Source organism: Dendrobates tinctorius, unplaced genomic scaffold (assembly GCF_039654945.1).
Source record: "Dendrobates tinctorius isolate UK_male_01 unplaced genomic scaffold, ASM3965494v1 ptg000178l, whole genome shotgun sequence".
In the NCBI taxonomy this organism is placed as follows: domain Eukaryota; kingdom Metazoa; phylum Chordata; class Amphibia; order Anura; family Dendrobatidae; genus Dendrobates; species Dendrobates tinctorius.
Genome location: NW_027361845.1, coordinates 2,196,024 through 2,210,877, shown reverse-complemented (window position 1 = coordinate 2,210,877; position 14,854 = coordinate 2,196,024). Strand labels below are relative to the sequence as shown.

At 39.9% G+C, this 14,854-nt stretch overlaps 1 long non-coding RNA gene across 1 annotated transcript; it reads right to left on the bottom strand.

The window, feature by feature from the left end:
• Window positions 1-732: 732 nt before the first annotated feature.
• On the bottom strand, window positions 733-1,691 carry LOC141054314 (uncharacterized). Its single transcript, XR_012221407.1, has 3 exons — window positions 1,579-1,691; window positions 998-1,064; window positions 733-889 (listed from the first exon to the last, which is right to left on the bottom strand). It is a non-coding gene; the product is annotated as an uncharacterized lncRNA (long non-coding RNA).
• Window positions 1,692-14,854: the final 13,163 nt, after the last annotated feature.

Sequence of the window (14,854 nt, the reverse complement as noted above, 5' to 3'; positions counted from 1 at the left end):
TATGCGTACAAAGATGCAGGTGGCAGACCTGCGTATACGCACATGGGGTGCGTCTTTATAGACCACAGCATGTCTATTTATCTTATGGAGAAGCACAGTCTCCTCAAGATAAATAGCACAGTCTATGTATAGGATGCGGTGATTCCGCATGTGTTCAATGAACACATGCGGAATCACGGCGCGTACAAAAGGGGGCAGCACTTTGGTAGGAGTGGGTATCCACTGCGTTCAAAGGGCTGCCAATCCGCAACATGGCGACATACCCTAAGGAGGAAGACCAGGTTGCAGGTGCCTGCATCATGCTGGGTCCAGAAGTGCTGAGGCTGCGTTCTATGTTGCCTGGGGGAAAGAATAGGGGACAGGACAGGCCCTATGACCCGGGAAGAGAGGGCGTGATTAAGCTAGGCAGTGAGGAGAAAGCACGCGAAGAAACAGTGAGTTTCCCGCCGGCAGTGAGGGCAGAGCAGGCGTGCAGCACGCTCCACAGTATGAGACAGCGCGGGGCAGAACAGCGGCAGGGCTTTCGTGTACAGGCCACTGAGCCAGTGAGAGCGCCGAGCGCTCGCGCAGAGGAGCGAGGACCCGGTGCAGAACCCTGAGGTCTGTCTCACATGACTGCTACGTCATCAGAGTTCATTTGTGCAATGCATCCCTGGGAACGGATGTTGCTGGCATTGTCGATGAGGGCCGGGAGAACTCCGGGTGCCGACAGAGGGTAAGTATATCCCTATTTTTTATTTTTTAAATTATTTTTAACATTCCTAAAATAGATGTTACACCGCGCTATACTGGGAAAGACAAGGGTTAATATTGGACTACTCACTTGATAATGTATAGAAAAAACAAGATGTCCTGGCGGCTGGTTGCCTGGTCTTGGAAATATGGATGGCTGGCGCGAAAAAAATGGGATGAATAAATGAATAAATAAATAAATGAATAAATAAATGAATAAATAAATAAAGCCTACTTGTTTTGTTTTAGAAAATAAGCTACTCACTTGTTAGTGTATAGGAAAAACGTAATGTCCTTAAGGCTGATCGCTTTGTCTGGAAAAATGTAAGTAGCTGCCAAAGAAGTGAATGAATGAATGAACAAGTAGAGTATGCTTATCTTACAAAAAGGGGGGGCAAACCCCTTAAGGGTTAAAAGAGATTCTGCTAAACTTACTTATTAATGAATCCGACCATGAGTGCATCCAACCTTGGAACTGTTACTGGGATATTGGCTGGCACATGTCCCCTAATCCTGGTTTAAATATAATTGCTAATAAAAAATATATATATCAGATAACAAGCCAAAAGTTTTTTATCTGATATATATATTTTTTATTAGTGAAGAGGCATAATATACAGTATTCAAACCCCTCTAGTTTTCATTCCCCGATACACTAACAATTTGAGGTTATATGGATTAGGGGGTGAAGCCATTTCTCCAAAGTGTCCCAGGAGCCATTTTACTACACTACAACCGCAGACCTCGTATATCTAGTGCTACCGGGACCGTGAGCCGTCTGCGTGGCCTAAACCTGCTCCCATGGTTTCTCTAATTTTTGTATTTTGTTAATGATTTTAAACTTACATTGTTTGTTGGAGGCTTCGATGCTTCAGTTTCTCTTTGCAAGTTTCCTCTTTTGCTTTGTCATGGGGATTGAAGTCCTGAGTAAATTGTGGGACATCAAAAGAATCAGCAAATCAGTGATCAAAAAAAAGGATAAAATGTTACTGAATTTTAAATAAGTAAAACTTATCTATGCATAAAGTGTAAGAGGGTGTGCCGTGGAAGATGAGATTCTATAGAGCTGTGCAGTATTTACGACCGGAGACTGCCACCTACTGTCCTGTGGAACCAATAAGTGTATCGAGAAGTGTTTTTAGATGGAGCTTTAGGTTAGGTGACATTCATCATGCAGTTCCTTGATATAAAAAGCTGGAGTGTCAAGGCGGGAGGAGACTTGGCACCAACGAGAGAAAGCAGCTGGATATGTGTTTGGGGGGACTTCGAGGCCAAGATGCCAGACCGCACATAAGATACCAGACCCATGGGTTGCTCTGCTCCCATAAGCGAGACAGACTGTGCCATGCAGGATCCGTGGACCAGACCATGCCATCAAGACCTGAGGCCCAGCCCTGTGCCAGTCAAGGTCCAGAGACCAGACTACACCAGGCAAGACCCAAGTCCTAGCCCTCATCCATCCAGACCCTACACAGGCCCTTCACAAATCAATCCCCAAAAGATCTGGTGAGGACTCTAATCTGGATGTGAATGTCTGCAGCAGTGACAAGGAGTGGCGAGTGAATCGGACCGTTAATTCTTCAACTGACGTACGGTACAGGGAACAGTCTGGAGTGGTGCAACACATGGGGTAAGGACGTACCAGAGAGCAGGAGGCCCGGAGAGCATTGATTGAAAAGGACTTGTGGCCTAGCGGAAAGAACCAGAGCCCCCTGCTAGGGCCTGGAAGATAAAGGGGATTGCTATAGCGACACCCTTGTTACCGTGAACATTGTTCTCATAAGAAACTAGATACTGCAGATATAACGTAGCAAATTCACACTGCAAGAGTTATAGAGCATTGATGGCAACCTTGCTATTATCATATATTGAATATTGTCGTCTGTAAATACCCCGTTACTCACAAATTACTCTTTGCTCTAATCACCCCCTTCCTGTATTGGCACCTGGAGAATAGTTAAGCCGGTTACTTCCGCCTTGTCCTATGTGCGTGTTGCGTCCAGTGACCTTCTGACAAAAGTAACCCCTTACATACTGATCATTTCAGAAGTGTAATAGATACGTCATAAAGAAACGGTCCCCGTCGATGAAATATCTCAGCACGACCCCGTGTCCTTTAATGGGGATGGATAGAAGTTTCTCATTGACTACAGGAGGAATTTATGTTGTAGATTTCTTCTTCTTGGAGGTTGTGACTGTTTCTTAAGAAATAAAGGAACAAAAGTCCAGTGAGGCAGCAGGTGTATACGATAAAATCCCAGTTTAATGTAGAAAAATGAATTGAAAGTGCATGGCAGTTCCAATGTGACTGAGACCTACGCGTTTCAGCTCCTTAGACCTGAGTAAGGCTCCAATAATCTGAAACGCGTAGGTCTCAGTCACATTAGAACTGCCATGCACTTTCAATTCATTTTTCTACAATAAACTAGGATTTCCTCGCTGGACTTTTGTTCCTTTTTCTTGCCTCAGCCGTTCCCAGGTTTGTCCGTGCGAAGCAACCAGCAGGATCCATGCTGCAGCTTGGCTGAGCTGACTCTCCTTTCCGGTTCCCCCCTATGACTTTCTTAAAAATTGTCTCGCTCTTCAGTTCTGGACCCAAACTTGTAGAAGAATGAAAAAGGTAAGTGGGAAAAGTGTCAAGATATATTGTCTCTGCTGTTTATCATGTTCATTGCCATGAAATAAATCTGGAAAAGGTAAGGAGTCGTGGATGTCATAAAGATATTAAATAATGAATATATGAAATGATTATAAAAAGTCAATGTAATAATAAGGATAACAACAACAACAATAATAATAATAAAAACATAAATAGAAATGCATAACAAACAATGTCCTAACATTGCGAGTAACATTATTACTATATTGTCTATCATTTCCGGTATCCGGGATTCCTGTGATCTGAGAAATGTGAAATCTGGATAAGGATCATAGTCTAACTGCTTCTGAAGGAAAGCGGTCTGCTCGTTGCTGTAAATGGTTTTCTTCCTGGAATGTGCATCGACTAAAAATGATCAATCTTTACTCTGGGCTTCTTACATACATTCTTGGCATCATCCGAAATTTTTTCCTATAGAAAACAGGTAACACAACTTCACTCCTTCCTCCACAATACATAAGTCTATGGTGTTTAAAAGGTTAATAAACCTCACAATAGTTTACGAGGAATCAAAGACGTGTTATACCAGGAATCCCTATGTCATACTGTGTGCAGTATCTCAAAAAAAAATGATTAAAAACAGAATAGATGCATAAAAAACATATGGTTCACCAATGTGACAGACGCTTACGCGTTTCGGACTGGAGGGTCCTTACTCATAGCTTAACATCTTACAAATAAACATATACCTATATACACTTGCTGGCTGAAGTAAGGTGGGAGGGAAATAAAATGGGCGGAGGTCCACAATAGCAGGAAGGGAGGATTTTCTCCACCATACCATAAAGCATTGAATCTGAACATGGAGGAAATCACCACATCATCTTAATCATATATATATATAAAAGATCAGATTTTAAATTCATGCCTGCAGGATATCGTGTTTTTAACTTAAAAATCCACGTTGCTTCTTTACGCTGCAATTCCTTTTTTCTATCACCTCCCCTCTTGGGGTTTGGGACAGTTTCTATTATATTAACCCTGCAAGTACTGATATCTCCTCCATGTACAGAAATAAAATGCTGGGAGGCTCCCGAGGGACTCCTTGTAGTTTTATTACATGAATCATAAAGATGTTCAGAAATCCTTTTGCGAAGAGGACGTGTGGTGTTACCCACATATTGAATACAGCATGTTTCACATGTTATTAGATAAATAACATATGTGGAACTACAGTTAGCAAACATATTTATGACATATTCATTTTTTGTAACTGTGGATTTAAATGTAGACGTATTATACATGTATTTACATAAACCGCATGATCTTATTCCACAACGATAGCTACCAGAGACAGATAACCAACTTGAATTATTTTCTGATGAAAAACGCAAAGTGTGATCACTGGGGGACAAAATATTCGCAATTGTAGTTCCTTTTTTAGGAATAAAATTGCAGCCTTTATCCAATATAGTTCTCAAAGTTGGATCCACCCGTAAAATAGGTAGATTTAATTTAATAATTTCCGTTATTTGATTAAATTGATCACTATATTTAGCAATAAAAACTGGTTTCTCCTGAAAATTACTAAATTTTGATTTTATTTCCAAATAATCATCTCTTGTTTTTCTTTCTGCTACAATTTTACCCCTATTAATTTGATGCTTGCGATAACCTCTAGTCTTTAATCGTTCGTCAATGACTTCACATTCCTGTCTGTAAAATGAATCAGTTGTGCAGCACCTCTTGGCACGCACAAATTCACCTACTGGGAGATTATTAATGACGTGTTTGGGATGGTTGCTGCTAGCATGCAACAAGGAATTACCTGATTGTGGTTTTCTATATAAACATACTTCAACCCTAAAATCTGCTTCATTTCCAATCAACATCATGTCAAGAAAAGCAAATTTTAAATTATGATTATTAATATTAAGGAATTTTATGAATTCTCTTATATTATCTGGATCACCCTTCCATATTATTATCAGATCATCAATAAATCTTCCAAAAAATTCTATATGATCCATAAAAATATTTTCCTGACCATACATTTTTTCTTCCTCCCACCAAGTAACAAATATATTTGCAAGCGATGGGGAAAATTTCGCCCCCATCGCACATCCTTGTAATTGAAGGAACAAATTGCTTTTCCTTTTGAACATAAAATAGTTGTTTTTTAACAAAAATTCAGTTACAGATAAAATAAATTGCTGCAATTCCACACTGTATTTAGTATATTTAAGCAACTGATCCTGAAGTGCACGAATAGCTAGATGGTGAGGTATAGATGAATACAGGGCAGCAATATCTGCAGTAACCCATGTATAATTACTATTCCACTTAATGTTCTTCATTACACGTAACACATGTTTGCTGTCCTTGATATAGCTAGGTGATCTCAATACTAGTGGTTGAAGTCATGCATCCAACCATTCCCCCCAATTCTCCAATAATGACCCTATTCCAGATACAATGGGCCACATAGGTGGGGGAAATACCCCCTTATGAACCTTGGGCAAGGCATGAAAAAGAGGAATTTTGGGGAAAGGTGGATTCATAAATTCCAATTGCTGACTAGTAAAAAAACCCATCAAATGTCCTTCTTCCAAAATTTTCATTAAAAGAACTCTTATCTCCTCTGTAGGATCTTTCATTAACGGCTTGTACACAACACTGTCTTGAAGCAACTTAAGCACTTCTTGTTCATAAAGACCAGTATCCAGTATAGTAGTAGCTCCACCTTTATCTGAACTTTTTATAACAATGTTAGAATTTTTCTTCAATTCCTCCAATGCATTTTTTTGTTTTTTTTGTTAAGTTTTTTTTTCTTATTCTGATTTTTGATTTCCGATGCCAGTTTGGTAAGTTCACTTTCCACCACTATTTGAAATTCCTCCATCACTGTGCTACGTGACTGCACTGGGTAATAAGTAGGATTGGGAACCCTGTTTCCAAACAGACGGTCATTTATGTCCAAAAAAATTTTTTCTTCTTCTGACATTTCATACAAATTTTTTAAAATAATCTGGTCTGAAAAAGATTTTTCTGAATATTCATTCACAGGTGGAATCTCATCTTGGACAGTATGAATAGAGTTTTGTTCATCAAAAAAATGTTTCTTTATTGTTAAACCTCTGATAAATTTATTCATGTCCAGAATTGTGTCAAAAAGATTAAACTGTTTATTTGGGACAAAACCCAGTCCTTTCTCCAGAACTTCCACCTGTGCATCTGATAAAATGGTGGCTGACAGGTTTAGAACTCTTTGTTCCTCTTTTGGTAGTGCCTGGTGTAGTAATTTCGTCTTACGATATTTTCGCCCTGCCCGCCTCCATTTTTTCTTGATGACAATCCTTTCTGTGAATCCAAGTTTTTTGTCAGGATAGAACTAGTAGCTGCTGCCTGTTCTTCTATGTCTACATCAGACTGATCAGTACACCCATCTGTATTATCAGTAGACGAAAAACTAACATGTCTTTGCGATTTATACCGCTTTCGAAAACTACTGTTCAGGGTATTATTTCTATTGAATGTTTTCCAACTGTAGACCACATTTTCATCATAATCTCTAATGTCTCTTTTAAATTTTTCTTGCTTCCTTTTTACAATGTCCCCTTCCAGCATATTCAGATTATCAAAGATCTTCTTTTTAGATTTAATAAAATAATCCGTTTTCTCAAATTGTATTAATTCAGTTTCAATATCTTTGATTTTTTTATCCAAAATGGAAACTTTTTCTTCCTCATACTGGATAATAAGGGACATTAATTTTATGGAACAATCTGACAAAATGTTATTCCACTTGTCAGGAAATGAGACATCAAATTGAACTGTGGAACGTTTATTCAATCTTAAACCTCTAGGGATCATTTCATGACCTATATAGTTTTGCAAAGTGGTCAGATCCCACCACGTTTTTAATCTAATAATCATTTGTTTTTCCAATTCTGATATAGATTTTTCAATATTGTCATGATCTTTCAAATCCACTCTATTTGTTCTAGAAAAAACAGCAGCGGCCTTATTAAGTCTATCCGCATTTTTTATAGAAAAAAATTCTGAATCTTTAAAGGACACTTCACCTTCAGCCATATTATACAGTTGTGGCCAAAAGTATTGACACCCCGGCAATTCTGTCAGATAATACTCAGTTTCTTCCTGAAAATGATTGCAAACACAAATTCTTTGGTATTATTATCTTCATTTAATTTGTCTTAAATGAAAAAACACAAAAGAGAATGAAGCAAAAAGCAAAACATTGATCATTTCACACAAAACTCCAAAAATGGGCCAGACAAAAGTATTGGCACCCTCAGCCTAATACTTGGTTGCACAACCTTTAGCCAAAATAACTGAGACCAACCGCTTCCGGTAACCATCAATGAGTTTCTTACAATGCTCTGCTGGAATTTTAGACCATTCTTCTTTGGCAAACTGCTCCAGGTCCCTGATATTTGAAGGGTGCCTTCTCCAAACTGCCATTTTTAGATCTCTCCACAGGTGTTCTATGGGATTCTGGTCTGGACTCATTGCTGCCCACCTTAGAAGTCTCCAGTGCTTTCTCTCAAACCATTTTCTAGTGCTTTTTGAAGTGTGTTTTGGGTCATATTCCTGCTGGAAGACCCATGACCTCTGAGGGAGACCCAGCTTTCTCACACTGGGCCCTACATTATGCTGCAAAATTTGTTGGTAGTCTTCTGACTTCATAATGCCATGCACACGGTCAAGCAGTCCAGTGCCAGAGGCAGCAAAGCAACCCCAAAACATCAGGGAACCCCCGCCATGTTTGACTGTAGGGACCGTGTTCTTTTCTTTGAATGCCTCTTTTTTCTCCTGTAAACTCTATGTTGATAGCTTTGCCCAAAAAGCTCTACTTTTGTCTCATCTGACCAGAGAACATTCTGTCGCAATGGTGAACCATATGTTTTTTATGCATCTATTCTGTTTTTAATCATTTTTTTTGGAATAAAGTCTTTTGATTTTAACCATCCTTTGGTCGAAGTTGCTGGAACACCTCCTGAGTATTGTGCCTACAAGATTTTCCGGAATCCATGTTCCCTGCACCGCCCAGGATTGATTGCATTCCTCCAGACTTCGCATTTGCTACGGTTTGGTGAGCTGACAAAATATTTTCCTTGTGTGCAGTATCTGTAGTCAGTCTTCATAGCAGAGGGACAGATTTATAAAAAATATTTAAAAAATTAAAAAAAAAAATCATAAAAATTTCAATGTCATTCCTTTTCTTGATACAAAAATAAGGAAATTAAATAAATGTTTGGTATCTCCACATCCAGAAAGGTCAAACCAATTAATACACAGAGGCATTCAAAAGTTTGGGCAAAATGACTGTTATTGTGAACAGTTGAGCAAGTTGAAGATGAAATTGGTAGAGGAAATTGCCTCTACCATCAAACATCTAAAAATTGGGAAGGCCCCAGGTCCTGATGGGTTAACGGCACTATATTATAAAAATTTTTGGACAATACTGACTAAACATATCCAAGCATACTGTAATAGCATGTTACCAGGTCAGCCAATGCCACCAGAATTCTACACTGCACATATTACAGTTATTCCAAAGCAACAGAGGGACCCTTTACTTACCAACAACTGCAGACCTATTTCTCTATTAAATCTAGATCTTAAGATATTCTCATCCATAATAGCCAATAGGATCAATAAATGTTTACCCAGCCTCATTCACAAAGATCAGGTCGGATTTATCCCAACAAGACAGGCCCCGGATAATATTCGCAGGAATCTACATCTTATTCATACCACCAATAAACAAAAAATCTCCCTTGGTCCTGTTGGCTTTAGATATAGAAAAGGCTTTTGACACTGTCATCTGGCCATATATGTTCCATATACTGTGTAAAATGGGGATTTCGCAAAAATTAATTGACTCACTTAAGCTCCTCGATAATAACCCGGTGGCTTACTTGAAGTTACCTTCGACCACCACCGAACCAATAATTATTAGCAGGGGAACCAGGCAGGGGCGCCCTCTGTCCCCTGTCCTATTCACTATGGTGATGGAACCACTGGCTCAAAAGATCCGCCTACACCCTGACATAGTGGGCCAAAATGTGGGTAAACATGAATAGAAGGTCAGTCTTTTTGCTGACGACCTCCTATTAACTTTAAAGAATCCCCACGTATAGCTACCTAATCTTATAAAAACACAATCATTTTGAGGAGGTCTCTGGACTTAAGGTTAATATGGAATATCTCACCTACGGTCCAAGCCTCCATACGAAGTAATTTTCATTTCCGACACGCAAAGCAACATATCACTTATTTAGGAGTTAAACTTACAAAGTCCAAATCCACTCTATTTAAATATAACTATACCCTTCTCCTTAATAAATTACCGCAAACTCTTTCAAAATGGTCTACCCCATCCCTTTCTTTTTTGGGAAGGATCCACTCGGTAAAAATGGTCACATTGCCTCAATTTCTATATTTATTCCGATCCCTGCCTATTCCGATACCTCAAATGACATTTAAAATGATCAACTCACACATTCTGGGCTTTATTTGGAACAATAAAAAACCCCGTATCTATCAGTATACCTCGTCTAGACACAAAAGACAAGGAGGACTCTCACTACCGAATTTTGCTCTCTACTATAAGGCGGCCCAGATTGCTCAATTGGCGGCGGTGAACGCTGAACAGCAGGCACCTATCTGGCCACAAATAGAAACCTCTCACATAGCGCCTTACACCTTGGAAAGTCTGATTTGGGCCACGGGACCTTTACCAAAAGATATGGATAGACACTCGCCATACACCTCTCATTCACTACGTATATGGAGAACCAATAGATTTCAATTCGCATTGCAGTCCCAACCATCTCCACTTTTAAAATTGTTCAACAATCCCACGTTTCCGCCAGGGGTAGCGTCAAGGAATCACACATGGTGGAAACAAAATAAATTAACTAGGCTGCAAAATTTATCTACTCACTTTAAACTAATACCAAAACAAGACTTCGTCACAAAACTTCAACTACCAAGGTCTGAAATTTTTAGGTTAGAACAAATTTTCCATTTTTTACAAAAATTAACTGCAAACTCAGCGGACTCTAAACCTCTATCTTATGAACTAAAATGTCTATATGACCCATTGGGAAATAGTCTTACATCCCATCTTTACTCTATATTTCTACAACCTAGGGAGTGCTTGAAAATGAAGGTTATGGAACAATGGGAGGAAGATTTACAAATCTCCCTTACACCTCAAAGGTGGTACAAATGCTATGAAAATATAGGAAAAGGTAGTAATCAAGTTTCACTCACTGAAACGTCCCTTAAATTGTTTCACAGAATACATTATGTTCCCAGTTTCCTACACAGCGTTTACCATACGGTACCTGGCAATTGTTTCAGGGGTTGTGCTGATGACACACACCTCATATGGTGGACATGCCCGATAGTGAAGTCTCTCTGGAAAGACGTCAAAAAATTAATCAACACTACTACTAACAGCGACAGTGTTAGGGGTGCTTTACACTAAGCGAGATCGCTGATGCGTCACCGATTTTGTGACGCAACAGCGATCTCACCAGAGATCTCACTGTGTGTGACACGCATCAGTGACCGCTGTCGATCGCTGATCGTGCAGGAATGTCCTGGGCCATTTTTTGATCGTTGGTCTCCCGCTGAGCAGCACACATCACTGCGTGTGGCAGCGAGAGACCAACAATCAGCGAGCTCCCAGACGCTGGGAGCTGGTATCCAAGGTAAATATCGGGTAACTAAAAAACGAGTTGACCTAATGATGCTGTACGAAAAAATAGAAGCCATTAGATCTGACTCTTGTTTTCAGAGGTATCTGGGAACCTTGGATCCAAGTGCAAAATAATGATGATCTTCCTAGAATGATATCTTTATCTATGTAATATATAAATATAGTTATTAACACTGTTGAACGTAGGACTTGAAACAAATGTTCCACTATTTCGCATCGACTCATTTCTTAATAACAGCACTCATTGTCCATCCTCCCTCTTTCCCCCCTTCCCCATTAACCCTAACTTAGTTGTGTTAAGACTGTTATTTTATAGTTTTATAAAGCCAAGACTATGATAATGAAGATATTGTATATTTTTCCACTTATTCTCTCATATATGTCCCCCTGCGAGGGGACCCTCATTCTTTGATATCAATGTTTTTCATGTTAAGAGATATTCATGCTTTCAATAAAACCGTTGAAACTAAAACTGATAAGTCTGCAGTCACTTTGTGCAGCTGCAGAGTTATGAATCTCCCCAGTGCACGGACGCACTGCGCTGCAGGGACTCACCGGTTTCAGACCCAGGACCATAGGGTATGTATGAGTTATTCATACATACTCTCGGCCAAGGTATGTATACAGACATCATTTTTACAGCAAAATGAATACCGTAAAAGCAAAAAAAAAAACAATGAGAGATTTGTGGATTTTCACCATTTCACCCCATGTGAATTTTTTTTCAGTACAAAATATGGCAAAATGAAAGACGTCAAAAACTTTAATTCTTCCCGGAAAAAAAAAAAACCTCATATGAGTATGTTGACAGAAAAAAAAAGTCATGGCTCTCGGAAGTTTGAAAAACTATGGATGTTCCAGGTCCTTGAACAAAATCTAAAATGTATTTAGTCCATATTAAAAGGTGTACATGCCCCTGAACCTCACTCTAAGGGTCCCGTTTCACTTAGCGACACACCTGCGATCCCGACAATGATACGACCTAGTTGGGATCGCTGGTGCGTCGCTAAATGATCACAGTAAGCTGCCAAACAGGCAGCTCTCTTCAGCGACGCAGCAACGATCCAGTGATCAAACAGCGATGCGCGCTGGCCAGCGGAACGCCAACGAGGAAAAAATGGCCCAGGACATTCCTGCACTATCAGCGATATCCAGCAGGGGGGCCGGTCGCTGCTGCGTGTTACATGTAGCGAGATCGCAGGTGAGATCGCTGTTGCATCACAATCGGTGACACATTAGCGATCTCGCCATGTGAGACGGGGCCTTAAGAAGAGAAAAAGCGACGCGTTTCGATCTCAACAGAGATCTTTATCAAAGCCTTTAATCCTTCATCTCCAACAATGCTTTACAACAATCTCAAGCCAGATATTATGTTCCCAAGTGTTGGTGCTCTTCTTGCAACTATATTTCAGCAAAGACTGACAAACTATTGCTAGGATCTGGTCCTCATATAATTTAGGTAAAAATTTGATAATGATCTGTCTGATTATACGAAATTGTGGACTGTTTGGAAACAAAAGTCTTTTTCCTAAAACGATGACGTGTTTATCATATTTGGGAAAAATAAGATCATTGTGATCCTTGTGAGACATAATATGTAATACTCTATTAAGTATCCGATCGGGGTATTTTCCTTCAAGTTTTTTTGAGGATTGATTCAATTCTGCATGTAAATTCCTCCTTTTACTGCAATTTCTTTTAATCCTTGTTAATTTCCCTACAGGGATTGATGTAATGGTATGCTTAGGGTGGCTATTAGTAGCATGGAGTATTGTATTGCCCATAAATGGTTTACAGTGGGTTCTTGTGGAAATTATCTGGCCGTGCACACCCTGTAACACAGATATAAAAAGGAAATATGAGCAGAATAAAATTTTTAAGTTGTAATCATTGGAATTAAGATGACTCAAAGTCTGGTATGACAGATACATCACTCTTCCAAATGAAAAGCATATCATCGATGTATCTTCCATACCAGATAATTAACAAGAGAGGCCTGGATGTCTTCCTGGAGCATAACAATATTGCATCTTAAGGTACTGTCACACTTAACGATGTACCAGCGATCCCGACCAGCGATATGACACGGTCAGGATCGCTGGTACATCGCTAAGTGGACGCTAGTAAGTTGCCACACAGGCAGATCTCACCAGAGACATCGCAGGGGACGGGGGTCACTACTTACCTGTCACACTAGGCGATCCTGACATCCTCCTGCCCGCGTCCACGCTCGTCGCTCGTCTCTCCACAGGAAGCACCGCAGGAAGCTGACGACGAGAAACAGTCCAGGACGTTCTCGCGTGATCAGGGATAACCAGCGGGGGAGCGGGTTGTAGGTATCATACACAGCGATATCGCTAGCAATATCACTATAACGTCACAAGTTATAGCGATATTGCTAGCGATTTCGCTTAGTGTGACAGGCCCTTTACAGTTATTAGGTTCTTTATAAGGGCGTAGATCTGGGGATTTATTCTGACAGAATATAGACTGAACTGGATGGACAAATGTCTTTTTTCGGCCTTGCTAATTATGTTACTATGTAATACAAAATCGTTAAACAAATAAAAAAGATGATGAAATTCCAAAATGCCATGACCATGTTGGTCGAAGATGGTGAAAACTTGGCACTCATTGCCACGCATGTTCACCAGAGAAAAATTTCATGATCAAATTAAATGTGTTAACAAAAAATGTGAAACTTGCAGAATAAAATTAGCCAAATTCTAAGAATAATTACTGTATCTGAGCAGCTGAAAATTGAGAGCCCACATGGCCAGAGAATAAGTTATACTGCTGACATTACAACACATCCAGGTAAATTCAGATGACCAAGTTTTTTGTGACCAAACTCTCAGTATATCTCGTGAATCTTTAATATACCCCAGTATCCTCTGGATCAATGGTTGCAACAGTGAATCTAGCCATGCACAGAGATGTTCGTTGGCTCATCCTATTCCCGAGACAACTGGACTCATGGCAACTGGACTCATGGCAGGAATACCATTTTGTTTGTGCATTTTAAGTAATCCATGCAAAATTGGGAGAATATTGGGTTCTACATCTAAAAATTCAGCCTGCTTTTTAGTTAAAAGATCCTTTATTTTTTTATCTACTTATATTTTGAATTTGGATGTAGGATTCATTGCAAGTGTTTGATAAGTAGAGCTGTCAGACAATAATTCAACGTTTGCTTTGAAGTCTACGGAATCCATAATAACCATCCCCCCACCCTTGTCTGACATTTTGATTGTAATTTCCGGCATATTTTTAGTTCTTGTAAATGCAAATAAAGTCCGTGGAGCCTCATTCCAGGGAAGGACCCAGCCAAGGGGTAGCTCCTTTCGGAAACCACCATTACCACCATATTAAGTGGCCCTTTAAGTCAATATCCAGCTCTTTACGAGTTTACAGATACGACAAGTGAAATACCAAGGCCAGGTATCCATCCACAGACAGCTGTTTCAGGGTGTTGCCCCTCATCAGTGTGGAGTAGGATTCTGGCTAGGTGGGAGCAATGCCTAGTAGACCAACATCATGAAGCAATCACTGACCTCAGGGAGACCAGTCAAAGAAAACACTGCGGCAGCCGGCAAAGGCACTCAAACAGTGAAATCCTAGGTGCAATGCTCCCTGGGAAATACGAATAAGCAAATAAAGTCCGTGGAGCCTCATTTAAGAGTCTCAATCACGGGACTAGCCAGATCTTCCTCCAGGGAAGGACCCAGCCAGAAGATCTGGCTAGTCCCGTGTTTGAGACTCTTAAA